This window comes from Eubalaena glacialis, chromosome 1, assembly GCF_028564815.1.
Source record: "Eubalaena glacialis isolate mEubGla1 chromosome 1, mEubGla1.1.hap2.+ XY, whole genome shotgun sequence".
In the NCBI taxonomy this organism is placed as follows: Eukaryota; Metazoa; Chordata; class Mammalia; order Artiodactyla; family Balaenidae; genus Eubalaena; species Eubalaena glacialis.
Genome location: NC_083716.1, coordinates 203,281,170 through 203,306,569, shown reverse-complemented (window position 1 = coordinate 203,306,569; position 25,400 = coordinate 203,281,170). Strand labels below are relative to the sequence as shown.

The 25,400-nt window shown below is 41.0% G+C and overlaps 1 pseudogene; it reads left to right on the top strand.

Moving 5' to 3' along the window:
* Positions 1-354: 354 nt before the first annotated feature.
* Positions 355-12,777, top strand: LOC133091817 (uncharacterized; annotated as a pseudogene).
* The last annotated feature ends 12,623 nt before the right edge of the window (positions 12,778-25,400 follow it).

The window sequence follows — 25,400 nt, the reverse complement described above, 5'->3', positions numbered from 1 at the left end:
ATTTTTTAAATGTAACATGAAGTATTTTAAGAAACATGTCAGTTATTGTGCTATCGTCTCTCAGCTCCAAACTCACCTTCTTATATTCTGTTTGAGGCTAATGGGACTGAGTCTCTGTAAATCAGGTCTCTTCTTTGCTGGCCGACTCCACTGGACTCTGTCGATAGGGGGCGCTAGAGGGAGTGCGCTGGCTGGAGGAGCGGGTAGAGCTTGCTCCTCTTGGGCCTCCATTGCCTTCTGTGTACTTGGAGTTCCAGGGTCACTCCGGCCTTGCAGTTCCTCCCAGCACGATAGCAGCAGCTGAATGCAGCCTGCAGTTTTTCTAACAACTGCAGGGCCGGCCTCACTGAACCGATGCCAGCAGCACCTGAGCAGCCCCCTTCCAGGGACCTGAGAGGCACCTCCTTAGGCCCCTCCTCTGAGCTTCTGCCTTTTAGTAATTTCCACCTTGGCCTTTTACCTCCAGCTCTAGTTAAGGGTGAGAGCTGCCTTCTGCAGTTGTTACCTCTGAGATACATCAGCATCCTCTTCCTGCCTTTTCACTACCTAGTTAACAACTATACACTATACCTAGTTAATGATTCTCTATATTCAATTCACTCTGTTTAAATAGCTGATCTGATTTCTACCTGCTGACTGCACCTGAACGGATACAGAAATCACGCAAAAAAAAAGTCACCTGAAGTTCTCAGGACCTTCCAGAAAGGAAGAACAAGCATGGGCATGGCCAAATATATTGTCATTCATAAGCAAAAGACAAGTACAGTATAGAATGCTAAGCTCTGTTCCAAGGAGAAGGAATGTAGGTTGTTATGGAAGATAGAGGTTGGCCCCTAACCCAAAGGGGAGTTATCTTATCAGGAACAGACCTGCGCATGAAACAGTGTGGGGGAAGGGCTGGGGCACCCATGGACCTGGAACCTCCACTCTTGAGAGCCGAAGACCGCACTCAAGGGCTGCTGCCACCCTCCGCTCTCCTCTGGGTGTTTCTCCACAGTCACAGGTCACCGGTAAAGGTGAACAAGCAAAACGTGGGTGTGTGTGTTCTATCTCCTTTACATTCCCAGTCCCCCAAGAGAGCAGCAAGGAACACTTTAGCTTTAGCTCTGTAACTCTTCCAGCCCCAAGGAGGACCCAGCCAGAGGAAACAGCTATAGTAGTCAACAATCTAGGTCTCCATTTGCCACAAAATGCATTCATCTGGGAGATGTATATGAGCTATTGTAGGGATAAGCCCGTGGGTGCCCATCAGAATAACTGACATTTCCTGCACCAGGGCTATGTGCCAGCCATTTTCTTGATTGCTTCTTATCCATGAACTCCGATTCTTCAACAACATCCTTAGTATCATTACCACCATTTTACTGATATTCAAAGAAATTAGTCTTGAAGAGAGTTAGTGAGCTTGCCTAATGTCTCACAAGCAGGGTTTGATCTAAGATTCTAAGATTCTTTGGACACAAGAGCCTGCAGTGTTCTCTCTACTGCCCATTTTTATGAAAGAACCTAAAATTTCAAGAAACTATCCTGTTAGTCCACTGATTTATCTTCTATTTATACTGTTTCAGACAAAATACTTCATAAAAATCTGCTGCCTGGCTTTTAAATATAAACAGGCTCTTCCTTGGAAGTAGAAAGAAACTATTCACATGATGATAGTATGTATAAATGTAAAGTTATTTATATGTTAAACTTTTGGGAGTTAGACTAGTAGAACCATTCTAGAGAGTGATATTCTGGTAGTACTTATCCAAAAAAAAGTGTGCATATACCCTTTAACCATGCTATCCTAACCCCTGGGTATATATATATATCCCAGAGAAAATATCACACAGTCCAGAAGAATCTTCATTGTAGTTTTGCGGTTGCAGAAAGCAAGCAATCTCAGTGCCCATTCTAGGGAAGCAGACAGGTAAAATGTGATGGATGCACATTCTTGAGTTCAATGCTGGAAAGCTTAAGAACAAACATCCCATTTCCTGGGCTCCCTTGCATCTAGGGCTCTGGATCTGGTTGAGGCTACTCTGTCAGATGGACTTTCATGACATTTGGAGGGCAGCAAGGAGGCAGAGGCTGGCATCCCTGCTGCTTCAGCTGGTTCTGTTAGCAAGCGGTCACCGAAGACGCCTGCTCCGCTGCTGGGCTTCCTGATCGCAGCGGCCTCCTGATTGTGGCAGGGCCACTTGATTTGGGCACCAGCAGCTTCTTAGTTCTGTGGTTTCTTGTTGGCCTTTAAGCTCTTAAAGCAATTCTTTGAGGCTCAATTTTTAACCTTCCTAACAATTCTGTAAACCGTGTATAGCCCTGTAGTAAGTCCATTTCTGCTTGAACGAAGTAGGAGTTGTTCTGTTCCCTGCCCTGACCAAAAACACCATATCACTGTCTACCTTGAAAGGGACGCCTTAGACAGAGCTTGTCAGGACCTGTGAAGAGTAATCTGCATTTCTACGGCAGAATAAACAGTTTTTTGCTTTTCTTTTTTTTTCTAAAAACAAAACTAATGTCTAGCATGCTTCATGATCAGTAAATACGATGTTAAAAATAAAATTTCTTAAAAATAAACATGCAATGATATCTCCTACTAGCTATATACACAAAATGTTTAGAAATATAACCTATCTACATCGCCAGGCACAAATATAACTTTATTTATACCAATATATTTTGTGCAAGACTTGCAGGCACCTCAAGGGAAACCTTGAATCATGTTCTGCTTATTTTTGTTTTACTTTATAGTCTGAGCTAAAATTGAATACACTTTCTTTGTTTGTCTAGCTTTACTTTAGCTTATATGAAACTAACTATGGAATCTGAGGAATCTTAAGGAAGCTTCTCAGATTCCCCTGCAACAAAACCAACAGCCGTACCGCTGGATAGGATGTATATTGTGCCCCTATTCTTACAAGGCATTTTATGCAGTCTCTTTCCAGCTAGAAACAGCAATTTTCAACATGTACGGAAGGAGGAGAAGCATTTAAAGCTAGTTTTACGAAAGCACACATTGTTTTATAGAAATAGCACATTCCTGGTACGTTGCCTGGGCCAGGGTCTGAGCAGCTGAGGCTAGAAAAGAGGACAGAGAGGCCAGTAGGAGGAAACCTCCATTGAATGGCTACAATTTCCTAACCATTGCACCTACCACCAGGGGCCCCAACGCCTGGAAGGTACCTGAACTTTGGGCACCAAGGTTAGACTTCTCTCACCTCTGTCCTTAATTCTGCAGCCAGTTGTATCTTGGGAAAGGAATTGGTTTAAAAAAAAAAAAATCTGTTCTCATTTACCAAATGAAGAAGGGAAAAGCTTAACTCGATTTTCTGGAAAGGGCAAGTGAACCCTAACAGCACTGCTTTTATTATCTGTTTTAACTTAATTGCTGAACTTGAGAATGAAAAACCTATGTATGAGTGCCCACCCCACTGCTTAGCCCCGAGACCTGGGTCAAGTCACCCAGTATAGGCTTCTGTGGCTCCACTGGGGGGATCATTGCTTTCTGGTCTAATCCCAAGCTTGGGGCTAGGGTGACATAAAATATTATGCAAGAAATCTCCTTAAGAACTTGAGAAAAATCATACAATTGTCAGGCGTTAGCACAGAAATGTGTTATACTCTTGTCATCCGTGTGATGACTACCAAGTTCCAAAAACAGCATCTGTTCCTAAAACTGTTGCTAACAGACATTGATCATTCTTTCTTTAGTCAATATTTATCAGGCACAAGTGTCTGTTGAATGACCATATGTATGAATGAACACAGTGTGCTCTGAGGGAGCAGGGCTGATGGAAGTCACAAGGCGAATGCACGACACAGTATTGCACAGAGCCAGAGGGAAGGAGAACAGATACTTCTTTGCTTCATCCTCTGTATTTTTCACTCGCGATACAGCAACTAAACTGTAATCACTTTTGAAATCCCTTGCAGGTGTTTCACTTGGCTCCTTTGCTCCAGCTCCAATGACTTTCCACATTCTGGAATCTGTGGTAATGGCTGATAATAATGTGCAGTGACAGTAATTAAATTATGAAAGGGAGGAAAATGTGTATCATGGCTGCTCTCCATGACTATAAAACATAACTCTTTTATCTACTATGATACTAGAGCAGTTTAGTAATGGATGCTGTGGTGATACCCAATGTCCCAAAAGACCCACCGTTTTTCCAAAGTCATTTCACTGGCTTGGTGCATCTGTGTTGGTAAAAGCACAGCCCTCTAATGCATATAGATAGCAATTACTGGGCCGAGGAACAGTATTATACCATTAAATTTTGTAAGATGTGTCTAGACCATTCTTTAATTTCCTCTTTTTCTAGGATACTGGCAGAACATTCTCAAATGACACTGAAATGTGAACTTGGTTGCTTATTTTATACTCATTAGAAATCAACTTTCAAATTCAGTTAATTATAATAGTGACTATTATAGTGACTATAATAGTGACTATTTACACGTGTAACACACAGGGTCTTATCTGATTTTTCTTCTAAATTTGAAACTCTGTGAGCTCTTGAAGTTTTTCCGTGTTAATGTTTTATAAAAGATTTCTGAAGACTTCACAATCCCAAAGCAAATAACATTAGAAATGAGAAATCTTGCCAAATTTAGAATCTTTGTATTTTGATGTAGACAATCCAACTGTCTGGAAAGTATCCTCCTAGGGATTATATGAAACATGTGCTGTTTCACTAGTCCAAAAAACTTTCCCTAATACATTTACCAATCTTTGGGTGGAAACTATTTTTTAAGAAAACTTTCTCTCCAATAATAGCATATTACCAAGCCCCACTCCAGGCCTGCTAAATCAGCAACTGTGGAGCAGAGGAGATGCTGGGGTGCTGGGGGGATGGGGAGAAGCTGTGTTTTAACAAGTCCATCAGGTGATTCTGATGCAGTGGTTCTCAAACTTTTACCAGCCTGAGAATTTGCACGTCTGAGTTCCCAGGTGACGCTGATGCTACTGATCTGGGGGACCAAAAGATAAAGACCACTGCTCTACAGTATTGTTAAAATCCTATTATCACTATAAGAGTTTGACAAGCTAAAACAACCTTCCCAAGTAATTTTACTAAAATTATCAGTCATTGAAAAATCTTTGTGAATTTTCTTCCTTTTATGGAGACAGTATACAGTGAGTAGATAGGAATGTAACAGTATTTCATCATACCATAGGAAAGCTCCCAATTGATGTATTTTTTATTTTTTTATTAATTTTTATTGGAGTATAGTTGCTTTACAATGTTGTGTTAGTTTCTGCTGTACAGTAAAGTGAATCAGTTATACTTATGCATCTATCCACTCTCTTTTAGATTTCCTTCCCATTTAGGTCACCACACATTATTGAGCAGAGTTTCCCTGTGCTATATATTAGGTTCACATTAGTTACCTATTTTGTACATAGTAGTGTATATATGTCAATCCCAATCGGTATTTTAAAAGTATTGTGCTTTTCCCAAATGGCTGGGTCTTGAATCCTCTTGTCTATGTTCTATTGACTTTTGGTGTTTCTTATAGACATTATCCCTGTTAAGCCACGTAAGGCTCTATTTGGCTTCATCACTTTTCATGGGTGGTAGACATGGGAAGAGGTAAAACTTGGTTCCAGGATCCCCCTAGCCTTGTGGTACAAAATTTATGAATGCCACACAAGTGATTTCATGGTAGAAAAAGTCCTTAAGCCAAGTTGAGAACAAGATTGCTACTTTGCAAAATTCCAGGAGAGTGCCATCTACATTGTTGCAGAATGGTGGTGCCTGGGGTTGCATTACGCACAGCCTGCTTACCCTTAACAATAACCCTGGTTGTGAAGTAGACATGATATTTCTACCATCTCTGTACACACCTTTTGTACTTTTGTTCCCGACCCTTAGTTACGGTGCCTAAAATTAATCACCTTACCTCTGTCCTAAGGACAGAGCTCTGATAGTATGCTAATGACTTCATGCAATGTAGGATAACTACTTTTACATTTGAGTAGCTGATACCTTTTGGGGTGCCTTCCCATTTATAGTCCTCTCTCTAAAACGCTTTCTTACCCAAGGGAGTGAACACCTACAGCCATCTCTATACTACATGACATAAGCCACTGGACATAGCTAATTGGATCATTGGTGGCACCTGACAAGGGAAAGAGACTAGACTGGCTGTCTGATGGCCAATAAAAATTTGTCAAGAATTTGAACTAAGAGATATAAAGACTAAGTATTGGGAGCTGAATCATATCGATGCAAAATATTAACAATAGATTTCAATGAATCGTTAAGTTTCCTGAAACTGACCAGGTTCCCACCCTTTCTGAAGTCTAGTAGCTTTCACTGATTCTACAAGATACTCTATTCTTTTTCGGTACTGGTTATACTTCACTTACCAGCTCTTCCCCCAGGTCTTCCTTCCCTTCTCTTACGTGCTCTGGGCTCCAGCACCTGACCAAAGTACACTGCATCACTCTGGGTCTCCTGCTGCCTGGCTTCCATTGGAGTTGGCCAATGGAAGCACCTGCAGGTCATCAGAGTATTTCTTCCCCTCTCCCTTCCTCCGTGCTTCAGTGCCTTCTCTGCTAGTAGTTGCAATACCGCCAACTACAACTCCTCCCAGACAATCCCTCCCTCAAGGTTTCAACTATCACCAGGCTCTAGAAACACTAGAGGTGTTTAGCACTAGAAGTGGTACCCGCTTTCCACTGTTGCTGATCTCTATGTACCTCACCACCCCTTGTTTCTTTCTTTAACCATGCCCTGTAAGCATCCCTTTCATTAATGTTCATTTGAACCATTTGGGTGAATTCTATTTCCTGTTGTAACCTTAACTGACACCTTCCAATAAATCTTCCTATTACTAGTTAGATAGTAGTATTCGCTTAAATGGGTTGTAATTGGACTGTGGCACATGCAAGCAAACATGACTTAACTAAAATATGCTACCTTTTAGAGGGGCATTCAAAATTTGAAAAGATGATATCACTTTCAGGTAAACATGGTAGATTTATCTCTGTTGCTTCAAAAATTCCATGGAATAGCAGAACAAAAATACTCAAAAAGTACCAATGCACAAAAGAATGGAATGGGAGAGAAGGCCACAGTGAACTAGAGATGGCGGTGAGATTTAGGAGATACTATGTGGGTGGAGGAGTAAATGACCAAATGATGACACAGCCCAGGAAACCAGCCTAGCAGAGGGGATGCCAAGAGGCAGTGAGCTGATTTCCCCATCCACAGCCTCAAAACCAAGGACTAAGATGTACCAGGGAAGGGGTGGGTGTGGAGAATTGCCCTAACCAGGAGGATTGGTTGAGAGCCTGAATGTGAAGTTATTGAAACTCCAGGTCTCCTCATGGACTCCCCAGATTTTGCTCGCAAGAAATGTAACCAGAACTAGTGAAGGATGGGTATGTAAATTGTGGAACTCAGGGGGATTATGTCGCAGTCTGAATAAGAGTCCCCCATCCTTCCCTGGCCCCCACCCCGCCGAGCCCCACTCCCACCCTTTCACCTACTCTACTTTCAGATTCTAGTAGCCACAGGGGATTGGAGAATTCTCCTCTGGAGAAAATGACATACCCAGAGAGAAAACGTCCAAGTACTGACAACTGGGAATCCAACAAAGGGCCAGATTTATGTCTGTTCACCATAGAGAGAAACGTACAGGTTGACAAGCCCCACTGCTAAACAAAGAAAAATGTCTTTTTAGTGTCCTGCTCAAGTATGAATGGAAAACCCAAGCAGAACCTGTCTTTGGCCTCTTGCCTGGCTCTCCATTTAAGATCCCCACATATCATAGGCACAAAAACTAAATGTATTAGAGAACACATGATACCTCTCACTCCAGATTTATCACAGAGCCAGTACAGTGAATTACAACCACAAGCATGCATTCTAAATATCTTGAATAAAAACAAAGTTTTGACAATACTCTTGAAAAATGTTTACATTCACTTTAACTTACATTTTCTGATGAAAATGTGTTCAAATTGTATACACTCTGAATACAATTATGGCTATTTTTAATTCTGTAGATCATTACTGTCAATAACATAAATCATGTAAAAATCTTGCTTATAACATAATTAGTTTGCTGAAATAAAGGCAAGAAAAATAACTTAGAGAATGTGTTATTAAACATTCATAAATTATATCTATTTTATTGCTTGTCCAGACATCAATAGCTCTATAGAAGACTCAGACATGAGCTGTAATAATTAAATTCAATTGTCTTTGATGTTGTAATGATTTCCAGGCATAAGAAAATCAGCTTTGCATACTTTTTAAAAATTATTATAGTCATTGTTTTGAAAGTATGCTTGTAAATGTAGGAAAACTGAACAGTGTGTTAGCTTGAATTATAATTTCTAGACGTTTAGATATATGGTGTATGGGCTTCCATTTGTAGTCTTGGGCTGGGTCCCACAATATTAGGGGCAGACCTGAAGCACTCACCATTTGAGGAAAGCCTCAATAGAGAAATGAAGAAAGAGTATAAAGCAAGTGAAAGAAAGGAATTTCAAGGATAAAAATGAAAAAAGAAAAGAAAAACCAATGCAGATGTCAAAATTCTCTTTAAAATTTTTAAATGATTAGTAATCTCAGAAAGATAAAAGAAGCCATGCAAAGGAAACCATAAACAAGACCAAAAGACAACCCTCAGAATGGGAGAAAATATTTGCAAATGAAGCAACTGACAAAGGATTAATCTCCAAGATTTACAAGCAGCTCATGCAGCTCAATAACAAAAAAACAAACAACCCAATCCAAAAATGGGCAGTAGACCTAAATAGACATTTCTCCAAAGAAGATATACAGATTGCCAACAGACACATGAAAGAATGCTCAACATCATTAATCATTAGAGAAATGCAAATCAAAACTACAATGAGGTATCATCTCACACCGGTCAGAATGGCCATCATCAAAAAATCTAGAAACAATAAATGCTGGAGAGGGTGTGGAGAAAAGGGAACACTCTTGCACTGTTGGTGGGAATGTAAATTGATACAGCCACTATGGAGAACAGTATGGAGGTTCCTTCAAAAACTAAAAATAGAACTACCATACGACCCAGCAATCCCACTACTGGGCATATACCCTGAGAAAACCATAATTCAGAAAGAGTCATGTACCAAAATATTCATTGCAGCTCTGTTTACAATAGCCAGGACATGGAAGCAACCTAGGTGTCCATCATCAGATGAATGGATAAAGAAGATGTGGCACATATATACAATGGAATATTACTCAGCCATAAAAAGAAATGAAATGGAGGTGTTTGTAATGAGGTGGATGGAGTTAGAGTCTGTCATACAGAGTGAAGTAAGTCAGAAAGAGAAAAAGAAATACAGTATGCTAACACATATATATGGAATCTAAGGAAAAAAAAAAAAAGGTCGTGAAGAAACTAGTGGCAAGACGGGAATAAAGACACAGACCTACTTGAGAATGGACTTGAGGATATGGGGAGGGGGAGGGGTGAGATGTGACAGGGTGAGAGAGTGTCATGGACATATATACACTACCAAATGTAAAATAGATAGCTAGTGGGAAGCAGCTGCATAGCACAGGGAGATCAGCTCGGTGCTTTGTGACCACCTAGAGGGGTGGGATAGGGAGGATGGGATAGGGAGGGTGGGAGGGAGGGAGATGCAAGAGGGAAGAGATATGGGAACATATGTATATGTATAACTGATTCACTTTGTTATAAAGCAGAAACTAACACACCATTGTAAAGCAATTATACTTCAATAAAGATGTTTAAAAAAAAAAAAAAAAAAAAAAAGAAGCCATGTATTCCTAAAAAATGGATCGGGATTTTTTTATTATTGGAATTCAGTAAGAAGGCTCTCTTGGAAATAGAGAAAGCAAAAATTAAAAGTACAAATACACACTGGTTAAAAACTCAACAGTAAAAAACAATTCAATTAGAGTATGGGCAAAAAATATGAACGAACGTTTCACCAAAGAGGATATAAAGATGTCAAATAAGCACATGAAGATATTCAACATCATTTGACATCAGGTAAATACAAATTAAAGCCACAATGAGGTATCACTATATACCTATCCAAATGCATTAAATAAAAAATAGTGACAATATCAAATGCTGATGAAGATGTAGAAAAACTAGATCACTCATAAAGTGCTGGTGAGAAAGTAAAATGACACATCATTATGGAAAACAGTTTAATAGTTTCTTATAAAACTAAATATACAACTACCATACATGTAATCCAACAATTGCACTCTTGTGCATTTACCCCAGAAATATGAAAAAGTTACGTTCAAAGAAAAATCTGTACATGAATTTTCATAGCTGCTTTACTCTTAATAGCCAAAAACTGGAAACAACCCAGGTGCCCTTCAACAGTTGAATGATTAGACAAATATGCTGTGGAATACTACTCAGCTATAAAATGGAACAGCAATTGATAAACTAAACAAATTACATGAACCTGGAGGGAATTATGTGAAGTGAAAAAAACCAATTCTAAAAGGTTACATAATGTATGATTCCATTTATAGCACTCTTAAAATGACAAAGTTATACAAACGGAGAACAGATTACTGGTTGTGAGGAATTAGGGATGGAGTGGGGAAGGAAAGTGGGTGTGGCTATATATATCTAAAAGGCCTAGATGAGGGATGCTTGTAGGGATGGAAAAGATCTCTGCTTGACTGTTTTAGTATCCTGGTTATGATATAGTAGTACAGTTTTGCAAAATATTATCATTGAGGGAAACTGGATAAAGAGTATTCAGGATCTCCCTGTATTATTTCTTACAACTGGATATGAGTCTATAATTATCTCAAAATAAAAAGTTTAATTTACAAAATAAAGAAGTACTGGAAGATCAATTCAAAGAAACCTAGAAAATAGGACATAAAGACAAAGACATCTGAATATGATACAATAGATTAAAAGAAAAATTGGAGGACCAATCAGGTCCAAGCAGGCCCTGAAGCCACAGGTAAATTACATAAAGAAATAGTCCAAGTGCCCATGGTCCACACTCCTGCTCCAGTGCCTTTTCTCTCCCAGCCTGCACCTATGGCCTCATGGCCAGTTCCCTATGATCAGCTGACAGAAGAAGAGAAGATTGGCACCTGGTTTACAGGTATGCAGGTATGCACAATATGCAGGTACCACTCAAAAGCAAATATCTGCAGCACTACAGCCCCTTTCTAGGACATCCCTGAAAAGGAGTAGCAAGGGGAAATCACCTCAGTGGGCAGAACTTGGGGCAGTGCACCTCATTGTTCACTTTGCTTGGAAGGGGAACTGGCCAGATGTGTAATTATTGATATATACCAATTTGTGGGTTTTGACCAATGGTTTGGCTGGATGGTCAGGGATTTGGAAGGCATATGATTGGGAAAAAAATGGTGACAAGGAAATTTGGGGAAGAGGTGTATGGATAGACCTCTCAGAATGGACAGAAGACATGAAGATATGTGTGTCCCATAAAGCATTTGGTAAATGTTCACCAAAAGGGTGACATCAGCAGAGGATGATTTTAATAATCAAGAAATTAGGATGGCCCATTTTTTTGGATACCAGTCAGCCTCTTTCCCCAGCCACCCTGTCATCACCCAGTGGGCTCATGAACAAAGTGGTCATGGTAGCAAGGGTGGAGGTTATGCGTGGGTTCACCAACATGGACTTCTATTCACCAAGTCCTACCTGGCTATGGCCACCACTAAGCGCCCAGTCTTCCAGCAGCAGAGACCAACACCGAGTCCTCAACATGGCACTACTCCTTGGAGTGATCAGTCAGCTACGTGTTGGCAGGTTGATTATATGGGACCACTTCCATCCTGGAAGAGGCAGCATTTTGCTCTTACTGGGATATACATTTACTGTGAATATGAATTTGCCTTCCCTACACACAACCCAAAACTATCATCCATGGACTTACAGAATGTCTATTTACTGTTATGGTATTTCACACAGCATTTCTTCTAATCAAGGAACTCACTTCACAGCAAAAGAAGTATAGCAATGAGCCCACACTCATGGAATTCACTGGTCTTACCATATTCCCCACCATCTTGAAGTAGCTGGCCTGATGGACCCATGGAATAGCCTTTTGAAGAACTGGTTACAGCACCAGCTAGGTAATATCTTGCAGGGCTGGTGCAAGGTTCTCTAGAAGGTTGTATATGCTCTAAATCAGTATCCAGAAATGATTCTATTTCTCTCATAGTTAGGAATCAAGGGGTAGAAATGGGAGTGGTACCACTCATTATTACCCCTAGTGACCCACAAAATTTTTGCTTCCTGTCTCCATGACTCTATGCTCTGCTGGCTTAGAGGTCTCAGTTCCAAAATGAGGGATGCTTCCTTCAGGAGACACAACAATTATTCCACTGGACTGGGAGCTAAGACGGCTACCTGGCCACTTCGGGCTCTTCATGTCTCTGAATCAACAGGCAAAGAAGGGAGTTATTATGCTGGCTGGGGTGATTGATCCAGACTACCACAGAGGACACGGAACTACTACTCCCTAATGCAGGTAATGTTGAGTATGTCTGGAATACAGGAGACCCCTAAAGACATCTCTTAGTATCACTATGCCCTATGATTAATGTCAATGGAAAACTACAATAACTCAATCTAGGCAGGACTATTAGTGGCCCAGACCCTTCAGGAATGAAGGTTTGTGTTACCCCACCAGGTAAAGAACGACAACCAACTGAGATGCTTGCTGAAGGGTAAAGGAATATAGAATGGATAGTAGAAGAAGATAGTTATAAATACCAGCTACAACCACATGACCAGTTACAGAAATGAGGACTGTAATTGTCATAAGTATTTTCTCCTTATTTTGTTATGGATATGTGTGTGTATATTAAGCAAATATCTTTGTTTTCTTCCTTCTCTTATTCCCTTATCATGTAATATATTGTACCATGAAAGTACAGTATAATAAAATGTACTTACTTTACATCATAGTACTCAAGTTACAGGACATCAAAGAGTAAACATCATTCATGGACTTTTCCTCCTCTTCTGGAAAAGGGGTACATGCATTTTGGTTGTATGCAGGCTAGTTGTATCATGTTAGGTGGAATTATCACCTTGTTATTATCTTTATTTGGGGATTAATATGGTTTAAGAAGATGCATTGGGTGCCAAGTTGACAAGGGCTGGATTTGTGGCAGTTAATTTTATGTAGAATATACACCATCGACCGTCTTGGTTCTCAGGCCTTCTGAAGACTAGAACTATACATCAGCCCTCCTGGGTCTTCAGCTTGCCGACTGCAGATCTTGGGACTTTTTAGCCCCCATAATAGTGTGAGCCAATTCTGTATTAGACACACACACACACACGTGTATATGTATATGTTTACCTTATTGGTTCTGTATTTCTGGAGAACACAAAATACCTCACCAAGGGCCCCTAAAATAAATGAAAAATGCTCATAGCCAATCACCACTGTCAATAACTATGAAGGGTCTGAAATTTTATCTAACTTGTAAGCAAACAAATAAGCCTGCCAGAGTTTCATAGGTTCTGGCAGAAGAAGAGATCCTCCTGGATTAGAGACAAAGGACTTTATTACAATACAACAAGCAGGATGCATTTCATATTCACATGGTTCTCCTCCCTCCATAAGTCCCATGGGGGCAACACAGAGCAACCCAGGTAGATGCTGCACATGCTGTGGGTTTGTGTCACAGCTGAGAAACCCTGAGCTTGGGAAACCCAATTCTTTTATAGTGGGCTACAAGCAAAGCTGCCCAAACTTTGCACAGAGGGAAACACCGCCTTAATATGTTGGATGACAACCAAATACACCCTCTGTTAACGAGAGAGACACTATATCTTCCAAGGCTGTTTTCTATACAAATGTCTTTGAAAAGATGATTCAGAACAAAAGGCTATCAGTGCCTCAGTTCACAAGACATGTAGAAATGCAAGAGACACAGGGAAAATTGTCTCCCAAAAACCAGAAATAAATAAAAATAAAGAGAGGATTTTAAATGTTTACACAAGGAAAGGACAGGTCTATTCAGGCTTTTAATTACCAACCTTACAAGCTAGAAGACAATGAAGCAATGCCAGAAGACTGAGGGAAATTATTTTCAACTTAAAATTCTATACTCAGCCAAGTTATCAACTGAGTAACAGATAGAATAAGAACATTGTCAAACATGTACAGATTTTAAATTAATTTCTGTGAACCTCCTACAGAAAACTACCAAGAAGCTATGCGCAAATCAAATGAACTTAGAAAAGAAACAATATGAGATCCAGTATACAGGAAATTCAACACACAGGCAATCAACAGAGAGAAATTCTAAGAGAATGGTGAAAGAAGTCCCCAGATAACTGTGCAGTAGGTCATAAAAGCATCCACTATAGACCGGAAAAAGAGAAGAGATGGCTCTGCAGGGAGAGATCGTGTGGTAGCAGAGTGGGAAGGAGGGAGAAATGACCATTTAGGTGACCATTTGGAAAATTATATTGACAGGAGTTGACAGAGCTATTTGAATTTGGGGCTTAATTAATAACAGGCATAATTTATTTTGAAAACTAAGCAAATGGAAAAAAATTGAAGCAGTTATTAAGTCCAGGGAAAGCAAGGAGTTATGAAAAATATAATAAGAGTACAGTATCTGACTAGCAGAGAATAATATTAAATAGCTAAAATAATTCAAACAAATACTAGCTATTAAATTACTGTGTTATAACTATATTGGGAAGATGGGTGGAAAAGGATTAGAAGTGATGGTTATATAGAAGCTAAATTCTTGTCCACTAGTAGAATTCAACAAATGATGTCTATAATTAAGAACTAAAGGAAGTGGCAATTTAAGCATTTCGTTTAAAAATGCGGAATTAATATCAGTAGCAATAGCGAAAAATGTTGAAAGTGGTTTCTTCATGAAGGAGTGGGACCAGGAGCGTGTATGAGTAAGGTAAGGAATGTCTTCTGGGGAAGGTAGTAATAGTAAGTCATTTTCTCACTGACTTCAAACTTACTTTTATTATGTATATTTAAATTTTATAAGACTTAAAAATTTATGCTTAACTGATAAGAAAAAAAAAAAAAAACAGACCTAAGAGACTTCTGAGCCTTAATCCAGTGGTTTTCAAACTATATGTTATGGGCTCCAGGTGTCTAGATGGAGGTGTTTTAGGTCTCACCATTCTCTTAGTTACCAAAGTATCACAGTTCCCATTTTTCAATATATACACTGGGACTCTATGCAGGTTAATTTCAAGACACTTCTTCTGTTAAAACATAAGTAGTGAATAAAATGAAAACCCAAAGTAATAATATAACCTAACAAAATAAAATAGTGAAATGAAATAAAAATATAAAGGAATAAAATACACTTGGAAAGGACTATCTTAAAATAATAAATTCCTCATCACCAGATGGCATATATCCAAAATGGGCTGGCATAGAGATAAGTTGAAGATGAAAGGCAATTTTTGTTGTTCTTCTTTTAAATCAACCTACACTGTCAATACACAGAGCAAGCTGTCTGACAGTCAAGTTGTAATTCTCTTCAGGAAGGAACATATTCCCTTCCATCTTTGTCCCCTGTTTATATCAGCCAAATCTTATTGATGCATTTATAAGTGAATATCTTTTTATTGCAAGGAGCATAAGTTCAATTCAAACTAGCTTAAGGGGAAATAAAATGGAACATATTGACTTGTGTAACTGAACAGCTCGAGAGTAGATTTTTAAACTGGATGGACCCAGGAGCTCAAATGTCAGGTCTCTGCCCATCTCTCAGCTTCCTCTGTTTTGACTTTATTCCAAGACAAGTCCTCCACTCATGGCATGAAGCTCCAAGCATACAGCCAACAGTCTCCGCTATCCCCCAAGAAAGAACTGCTCTTTTCCAAAAACTCCACAGAAGTTCCATATTGGTTCTGATTGAACCAACTTAATTTGCATGCCCTTCTATAAATCAAAACCCTCTAGACCCATATGTGACACTGCAGATGGAGAATAAAAAGAGAGGGCTGAGCAAATTCTGTTAGATTTGTTACTAAATATTTAATACGACGGTAAATGGTATTACAATCCTGAGCGCCAGTTACAACATGTGGGTTTTTTTCCCTCACACCAAGCAGTTCTCCAACAATTTGACTCAATTCTATCTGGAGAGAGCTGCAGCCCGCAGGTTAAGGGCTAGTGCTACAAGACTGCTCCTCACTCCCAGCACTTCAGATGCCAATCAGAAGTCCAGGTTGTCACCTGTGCTTCTCACTAAGCACCTATCGAAGGTTCCAATGACCCCCTCCTTGAGTTCCATTTATTCACTAGAACAGCTCACAGAACTCAGAAGCACATTTTATTTACTAGATTGCCAGTGTATTATAGAAGGATAAAACTCAGGAACAGCTAAATGGAAGAGGTGCATAGAGCAAGGTGTGGGGAATGTTGGGAAGTTTCCATGGTCTCTCTGGACACACCATTCTCCCCAAATCTCCACATGCTCTCCAACCTGGAAGCTCTCCAAACCCCCTCCTTTGGGGTTTTTTTGAAGGTTTCATTGCATAGGCGTGATTTCAACCTCCAGCTGCTGTCTCTTCCCCAGAGGTCAGGGGGCTGGAACTGAAAGTTCTCATCTTCTAACCACATGGCTGGTTCTCCTGGCAACCAGCCCCCATCCTTAGATGGGGGGTGGGTGTCCCAAAGTCATCTCCCTTAGCATAACAAAAGACATCTTTTGGCTCTCACCACTTTGGAAATTCCAAGGGTTTTAGGAGCTCTGTGCCAGGAACAAAGACCAAATAAATATTTCTTATTATAAATCACAATATGACAGGTATCTTTTTAAAAAGTATTTTCTATGTGTTTGCTGCTTCTATTTTCTAGAAAGAGTTCACTAATCTGCTGCCTTCACTGCTTCTGCCTTATAAACTCCCAAATGTTCAACTACCTTCTAAAGTATAGTTTCCACCCCTAATACCTCTGGCCAAGGGCAGGAATGTCCTCCCTAATCCATACCTTACAGACAATCCTTTGACATTGACGATCATTTCCTCCTAGAAATACTCTCTTCACTTAGATTCTGTGACACTATACTCTGACATCTCTGGCTCTGCTTTTCAATGTCCTTTTTGAGTTCTTTCTTTGTCCATTCCTTAGGTTAATATTCTTCAACATTTTTATCCTAAGTCCTCTGCCCATTCCTATATATTTTACATTGGCAATTTCTTCTGCATTCATTATTTTAAATACTATTTTTAACCAAATAACTGTTAACTGTATATTTCTGCCCCATTCTTTCTCAGGTTCAGAAACCTTGCCAGAGACTGTTGCTGTTCACCAATATCTGAATTCTCCTGTTCTTTATGGGCACAGAGCTAAAATGTATTTTTCAGCCGCCTTTGCAGTTCAGAGTGATCATATGATGGGTTCTAGACAGTAGAAATGAGAGGAAGTGATATTTTTCACTCCTAGGGCTAACCCATAACCCCCAACACCCCACCATGTGCAGTACTTATTCTGCCAGGTAAATGAAAGAGTGCCAGGTATCTGGAAGAAATACCTAGATAGAAAGAGTCTGAATTATTTTATGGAGCAGATTACATCCTACCACTCCAGCCCACATTGTACTTTTGAGTGAGAAATAAACTTTTATTGTGTTAAACTACTAAGGGTGTAAAGCAATTATACTCCAATAAAGATGTTTAAAAAAAAAACTACTAAGGGGTTATCTGTTTCAGCAGCTAACAGTATTTACCTGAACTAATATAGACCCATTTACCTAACTGCTTCCATAGCTTTGTCAAACTCAAGCAGACACAATGCAAGCTCATCATCTTCTTCCCCTCCTCCTCCCCCCCAACCTCCTCCTCCAGCTCTGATCCCTTAGTGATTACCTCATCAGCTTAATTACCTGAAAGGGAAATCTGCCAATCTTGAGTCCTTCCTCTCCTGCATCAGGCAGGGCCAATCATCAAGTGATCTCTGGAATCAAACCACTTTTCTCTATGCCCTGGCTGGATTACTGCCATGGCCTCCTAACTGCTTTCCCTGCTTATACTCTTGCTTTTTTCTAATGCATTCTCCACAGTGCCACCAGATCCATCTTGGAAAACTGCAAATAGAATCACGTTACTCCTCCACTATGCTGAAGATAAAGCCCAAATACCTTCCCATGGCTTAAAAGGCCCTGTATGATCCGTTTCTTGCATCTCTCTCCAGGCCCATCCTGTATGGTACTCAGTCCTCTACCACGCTGAACATCTTCCTGTTCCTTGAACAGGTTATGGGCTCTGAGCTTCCATCTGCTACTGCTTTGGACTAGCGAGCTCAGTGATGGCAGTGACATCATCTAATTTTTACACTGGGGTATTTCCAGACTGTTTGGTGTAAGTTAGCACTCAAGCATTGTTGAGTGTCTGACAGACTAAGTTTGGTTTGACCACAGACAAAACCTATGTAAATATCTCATGTAAAGACTGATATCAGAGTCTCAGCCATGTTAATATCCATAAATAGGAATGCAAAAAGCAACAGTACTTTTGAAATGGTAATCATATTAGTTGGGGGGAAAGGTAGGTAGCTGTAACAAAGAGACTCAGAAGGAGAATGGCTTAAAGAACAAAAACATTTATTTTCCACTCATATAACAGTTCTGATGTCAGTTGTCCAGGTTGGCAGGGCAGTTCTTTTCCATATGGACATTCAGGGACCCAAGTACCTCCCCTCATAGTGCTCCTTCACTCTTGGGGATAGTGTCATTGTCTACAGGGACAAAACTGGATCACCATGGGTTCAAGCCAGTGGAAAAGGAGAAGAGAACATGGGAGAGAAGGTACATAGAGGAGAAAAGAACATATAGGATGTATCAGGCAGGATTCCACCAGAAAAACAGCACCAGTAGGATAATATATATATCTAGCGATTTATTGCAAGGAATTGGTTTATGTGACTATGGGTGCTGGCTAGGCAAGTCTAAAATCCATAGCACAGTCTCTCCCAAAGGGTGGGCTGGAAATTCTCAGACAGAAACTGAAGCGTTAGTTCCCAGGTAGAATTTCTTCTTCCTCAAGGAAATGTCAATTCTGCTCTTAAAGGCTTTGAACTGATTGGATCATCTCCATCCTGAGCATAAGCTCTATTAAACTTAACTCATATTAATCACATCTACAAAATACCTTTACAGCAACACCTAAATTAGTGTTCTATTGAGTAACCGGGGACTATAGCCTAGCCAAGTTGACACATAGAACTGACCATTACAGAGAAGAGGGTAACAGAGAGGAGAAGGGAACAGAGAAGGGAAGAGCACGTAGAGCAGTATCATCGGCTGCCTTGGGTCCCAGGTGAAGTGGGCAGATTCACTTCGACTCACTTTCCATGATGATCACATGGGTGTACCCAACTGCAAGGAAGCATGGGAAATGTAGTCCAGCCACATGCTCAGTAGAAAAACAAAAACAGTTTTAGTGGATAATTAGTAATCTCCACCACAGCAATGATCAGTTTTGAGAAAGAAGGTCTCAGTTCTTTGGCTATCCATGTTTGTTCCTTGTACTACAGAACTGAGAATGCACTTTTCTCCTTCCGAATAAAAGTCTTACCTAATACCTAAAGACCTGAAAGCACTGCTGGATACAGATCAGCTTATGTATACAATAGATCACACAAGGTTATCTCCTTGGCACTGCTTGCCCAGCGGCTCTTTTTACAGTAATGATATGGGCTTTGTGATCAAACTTTGGTACTTGCTTCTGCAAATTTCTATCATTTATAACCCTCTAAATATACTGAGTCAGTATAATATCACTGACACTCTACCACCGATGTTAAATTAAAACTATTAAGAAATTGTGATTCTAGCAATTAGCTAACTAAGAGGGAATAACACACTAAAATATTTTGGCTATTTTAACCAAAGAGATTTCACCATGTAAGAGCAAGCTTCCTGCCTTTGGTATGTATCCAAGCGTGTGAGATAATGCCAGGACTGGAGATGGAAGAAAGACATGTTTCTGTCCTCTTAGCAGCTTTATTTCATTTCACTCATTTACTCGTTTTTGAATCTATAGAAATGCCTAGAATAACTTTTCTGCTGGCACCTATCAGTTTGTTTCCTCCTCATTCTCACTCTTCCTAAAATCTACTGGTAAGCAAGAAAGGAAGGGAAGAGGAGACAGCCGGCAATGGCATTGCTTTACCCTCCCTCCAGTCCTGATTTCTCCACATTCACAACATTGCTGAAGTTAAGAGGCTTAAGTGACTCTCATGCTAGTGAGATACCCTATCAGTGCACTCCCATCATGACAGGGTCCCTAAAACATTATATGTAGATGCGGATTGTAGTTACTATTCTAATATATGTCCTGCTGCAAAATGGGGTGAAGGTAATAAGGAATCCAAATAAGATATGGTGCCTATTCTCCAAAAATTTACAAATAAGCGACTTCATAGATGAGGGCAGAACAAAATTAGGGCCCATCACTTATGCAAAGAACTTCTGGGCTTTTATGAACACGCTCTCCTCCTCCCCTCGAGGTCTGTCTCTAGTTTTTTCTGACAATATTACTGAAGCCAGCTGGAAAGAAGGAGGGTTGGAATGAGGCTAGATAAGAAAGTTAATAAAACTAAGTCATCTATGAAGGATAAACAGTTGATACCACCGTTCTGGTTCTGAGCCGTAACACTGTTTCCCACAGTCAATGAGGATTCAAGCGTTCTTGAACTGTTTGCATTTCAAGTCGGGAACTGTGTTAAGCACTTTATGTTTACGAGTAGATTTACTTCTCCAAAAAGCTAATTCTGTGCGGTAAGTATGATTAGCCCCAATTTTCAAATAAGGAAATCAGTGTTTAGAGAGGTTGATGAATTTGTCCAAGATCAAGTTGCTAGTATGTAGCAGAGACATTACGACATCTTTTTTCTACCACACACACACAAGAGATGTTGAGCTATAAGGAAGAGTCTACAGTAGATTTAAAAATTATTCCCACTCATTAAAGATGTGAGAAATAAAGACCGAATCATTAAAGATTTTAATAAATAAGGAGACTGATGGCAGAACACATTTTCTAAAGGTCTTAAAACTACTTGGATAGATTAAGTTGAAAGCTAGGTTGGTGAGTAGGAATGGATGCGAGGACAAAGTAAGGGAACCAGAAGTTCCATGTTATCCAATGGCTGCTGAAATGTTGTCTGAAATTAGCCTTAACTAGAATCAAAAATAAATCCCAACACATACTCAGAGTCAGTAGGTCTTAAATTGCAATCATGTGAGATTTCTTCAGAGACCCAAGATATTAAAAATGAAATTGTATTTGTCTATAATATTTTTGTTGCTTCATGTTAAATATGTCCTTTAAACTATTACTACAAAATAATAGTTTTCACTTTCTAAATGACTTCAATCTCTATTCTAGTTTTCTTTCAAAACTTATGTGGTATCTCATCCACAAAGACAATTTTCAAAATACCAAACTTTGTTTCTGCCTCTATTAACATACTTTTTGCCTGTAATGGAACTCTTTTTTTATGAATATGCAAATAGCGTCTAACATGATTCCTGAACCAGGGTAGATAATAATAGTTTGTGTTAGAAAAGAGAGACAGAGAGGAAGAAGGAGAGAGAGAAAATAAAAGAGAGAAAGAAAGAGTATTGATTAGTTTCCTTGAGGACAGAAATTTTGGTAGACACGAAGAAAGAAAATAATGTTTGCCCAAGATGCCCTCACAGTCATAGAGGAGAATAACAGCATCATTATCACTGATAACATTAATTGAGCGCTTACTATGTGCCATACTTTCCTCGCTATATAGTTACCATTATTCTTCTCATTTTAATAATTGAGCACACTGAAAAACAGATTACACAAGCCCAAAGTCACAGGAAATGGTGAAGCCATCATTTAAACCTTAGCAATCCAAGTCTAGATCCCACACGTAACCAACACTCTGCTGCCTTCCAAACAACCAGATAACAGCAGTATTCCACAGGAAAGGAAAACTCTGTTCCAAGTGCCAAAGGAACAGAAAAGAAGGAATATTCTGCCCAGGTGGGAGAAGTGAGGGTGTTTGGGTGAGACTGAGGCGTAGGTGGCAAGCGGTGTTTAGAGAAGAGGTGACGTCGGGCTTCACCTTCGATGGTGGGAATCCACATAAACGTTGGATTGGGGATGTTGAGGAAGGAAAGACAAGCCCAGGCCAAGGTAAAAATTTGCCCCAAACTATAGATATCTGAAAGTACATGGTATATCCTGTGTGTGCAGAAGGCAGTAAGGGGGTGGGGGAAGCGTGCAGCAGGGCTAGCGACTCTCAGTGTGAGTGGTGAACTGACTGTGAGAAATATTTTTAATTTTCATTCAACAACTATGTATTGAACACCTAGTACATGCCAGCACATAACAGTGAATAAAAGAGGCAGGCACTCTTTATGGTGCTTACATCCTAGTGGAGGGTGACAGGCAATAAACATATAATGTAGCATGTGGTGATAAGTACTAAGAAGGAAAATAAACCAGTGTAAGGAGACACAGAGTCAGGAGTGGGAGCTATTTGAGATAGGCTGGTAAGCGGAGGCCTTTCTGATAAGGCATTTATTTACACAGAGACCTAAATGAGGGAAGACTTCATTTTGCAAGCCAGGAAAGTTCATGAAAGATTTTAAGCAGGGATGTGACTTGATCAGATTTCCTTTTCTGAAAGCCAGTTTTTGCTGATGGCTTCATACAGGGAGAGGGAGTTGAGGCTAATGAGACTAGAGGACCACTTAGAAAACTATTGCAATAATCCAGATGACAAAATATGATAAACAACTACAACAGCAGCAGTGGGTGTGTAATTTTAAAATAAGAATAAGCTCTGTGGGGGACCTAGAATGCTGAGAAAAAAATCTCTTTTTAGTAACTTAGACCAGAGGCAATTGTAGACATGCAAAAAGCCAGAGGATATTGAGAAAGCAGACAAAGAGAAAAGCAGAGTTATTTATTGCTTGGCCTGCAGCATCAGTGGAAATGGGCATGAATGGCTGAAGAGAGAACGTGGACCATTTTCTCACTTCCCAAAGCAAGTGCTACAAGAAAGGAGGACGAAAACCTTCAAATAGTCTTAGCTTGAAACAGTGGTAGTGTCCAATGTCTCTATCATCATGGAAGAAAATGGGAGATAATGGATTCCAACAGCTCCTAATTCCTTCCCACCTACACAGACATTAGTCTCCCCATGCTCTATCCCCCACCAGCATGTGTGTGTTCCCCCCATGATGGTTATTGGTCCTGCGAGATAGGCAAGGGTAGACACCCTGCAGCAGGCAGGGGACAGAGATGAAGGTGGTATGCAGACAGGAGAAATGGCCTGGGGTGTGTCTGAGCTGGCTTCACTGCCCCTACTCTTAGAGGATTGAAAGAACAGAAAGTAAACAACCTACAACGAAAACATACACCAAAGACCATCATAGAGATGGGCAACACGGGGCTTCAGGACAAGGCCCAGCCTGGAGACCGAGGCTGGCATGAATCTTCTTTCTTTCTCCTTCCCTAAAATTCACAGGGTTGGTCCTGGTGAGGTTGGGAGGATAGCAGTCTAGAGAAAGCTACCATATAGCACTGCAGGTGTGTGATACAAATACGTTTTTTCTATGTGTCTTAAGGTGCAAAGACTGCTGGCATGAGGGGAGATCCGCCAAGACAGTGGAGCAGAAAGACCCTGGGTTCACCTCCTCTCACGATTACACCAAAGTCACCACTATCTGCAGAACAACCATCGATGAAGAAAACCGGAAGCTACCAGGAAAGATCTTCTACAACTAAAGACAAAGAAGGAACCACCAGGTGAGTGGAGTAAGAGAAGCAGGCTTGTGATATAATCAAATCCCATACCCCCCATGGTGGGCAACCCACAGACTGGAGAATCATTAGAGTGCAGATATTCTGCCACAGGAATGAGAGTTCTGAGCCTCACATCAGGCTTGCCAGCCCAGGGGTTCTGCACCAGGAAGATGAGCCTCCAGAGCATTTGGCTTTGAAGGCCACCGGGGCCTAATTTCGGGAGACCTGGGGAAATAAAAACTTGACTTTTAAAGGGCGCACACAAAACCTCATGCAAACCTGGACGCAGGGCAAAAGCAGTAATTTGACAGGAGCCTGGGCCAGACCTACTTTCTGGTCACGGAGGGTCTCCAGGAGAGACAGGGTTGGCTGCGGCTCATGCCGAGGACGTAGACACTGGCGGCGGCCGCCTTTGGGAGCTTTCTGGTGACGGTGGCGCCATCGCGGGCTCCTCCCTCTCACTACAGGCCAAGACTCAGCCTGCAGGGGCCGGTGCTAGGACACCTCAGGCCAAACCACTAACTGGGCTGGGACAGGCCCACCCCTCGGCAAGGAGGCTGCCTAAAGACTTCCTGAGCCCAGCAGCTGCCTCTAGACGTACCTCTAGATGCGCCCCTAGACACGGCCCTGCCCACCAGAGGCCCAAGATCCAGCTCCGCCCACCAGTGGGCAGGCACAGGCCTTTCCGGCCAGGAAACCTGCACAAGCCTCTAGACACAACCTCACCCACCAAGGGGCAGACACCAGACACAAGAAAACCACAATCCCCATAGCAGGCCAGACCCTACCCTGGGACCAGCTGGTCCCTGACCCTGCCCACTAGCATGCCAATGCAAGCTTCAGGACACCCCGGATCGCATACCCAACTGTGTCACAAACCACCACTCCCCCCTATCCCCCCCGGCGATCTGACACCAGCTCTGGGATCCCCAGGCCCTGCCGCCAGACTCCAGGACCCAGCTCTGCCTGCCAGTAGTCCGGCACTAACCTTAGGACCTGGCTTCACCCAGTCTTCTGCATCCCACCCACCAGTGAGCCAGCACTAGCCCCGGGGCCCCCTAGGGTTCTGCAGCCAGCCACCTCTAACCTGCTAACCAGCAACATCTGCACAAGGCAGGGCCTGGCAACCAACCGGACTAGGGGCAAATGAAGCCTACCAGACCACCCATATAGTCAGCCCACCACAACAGAAGGACCCACGCAGCTCTCTTAGCGGGAACCCATAGAGCATATTCCTTGAGAGATGAGAGGGGAGTGCGCTGCTGGGATGCATAGCACGTCTCCTACAGAAGGCCACTTCCCCAAGTCGAGAAACCTAACTAACTTACCACATACATAAAAATACAAAGAGCAACTTTAGATAAAATAAGGCAGCAGAGGAACATATGTTCCAAACAAAGCAACAAGATAAAACTCCAGAAGAAGAACTAAGTGGAGATAGGCAGTACCTGAGAAAAAGTACAGAGTAGTGATTGTCGAGGTGATCAAAGAACTCAGGAGAAGAATGAATGCACAGAGCAAGAAGTTAGAAGATTTTTTAAACAGAGAGTTAGAAAATATAAAGAACCAAACAGAGGAAGAATCCAATAACTGAAAGAAATAGAAAAAACCACAACTAGAAACAAGAAAATTACAAAATG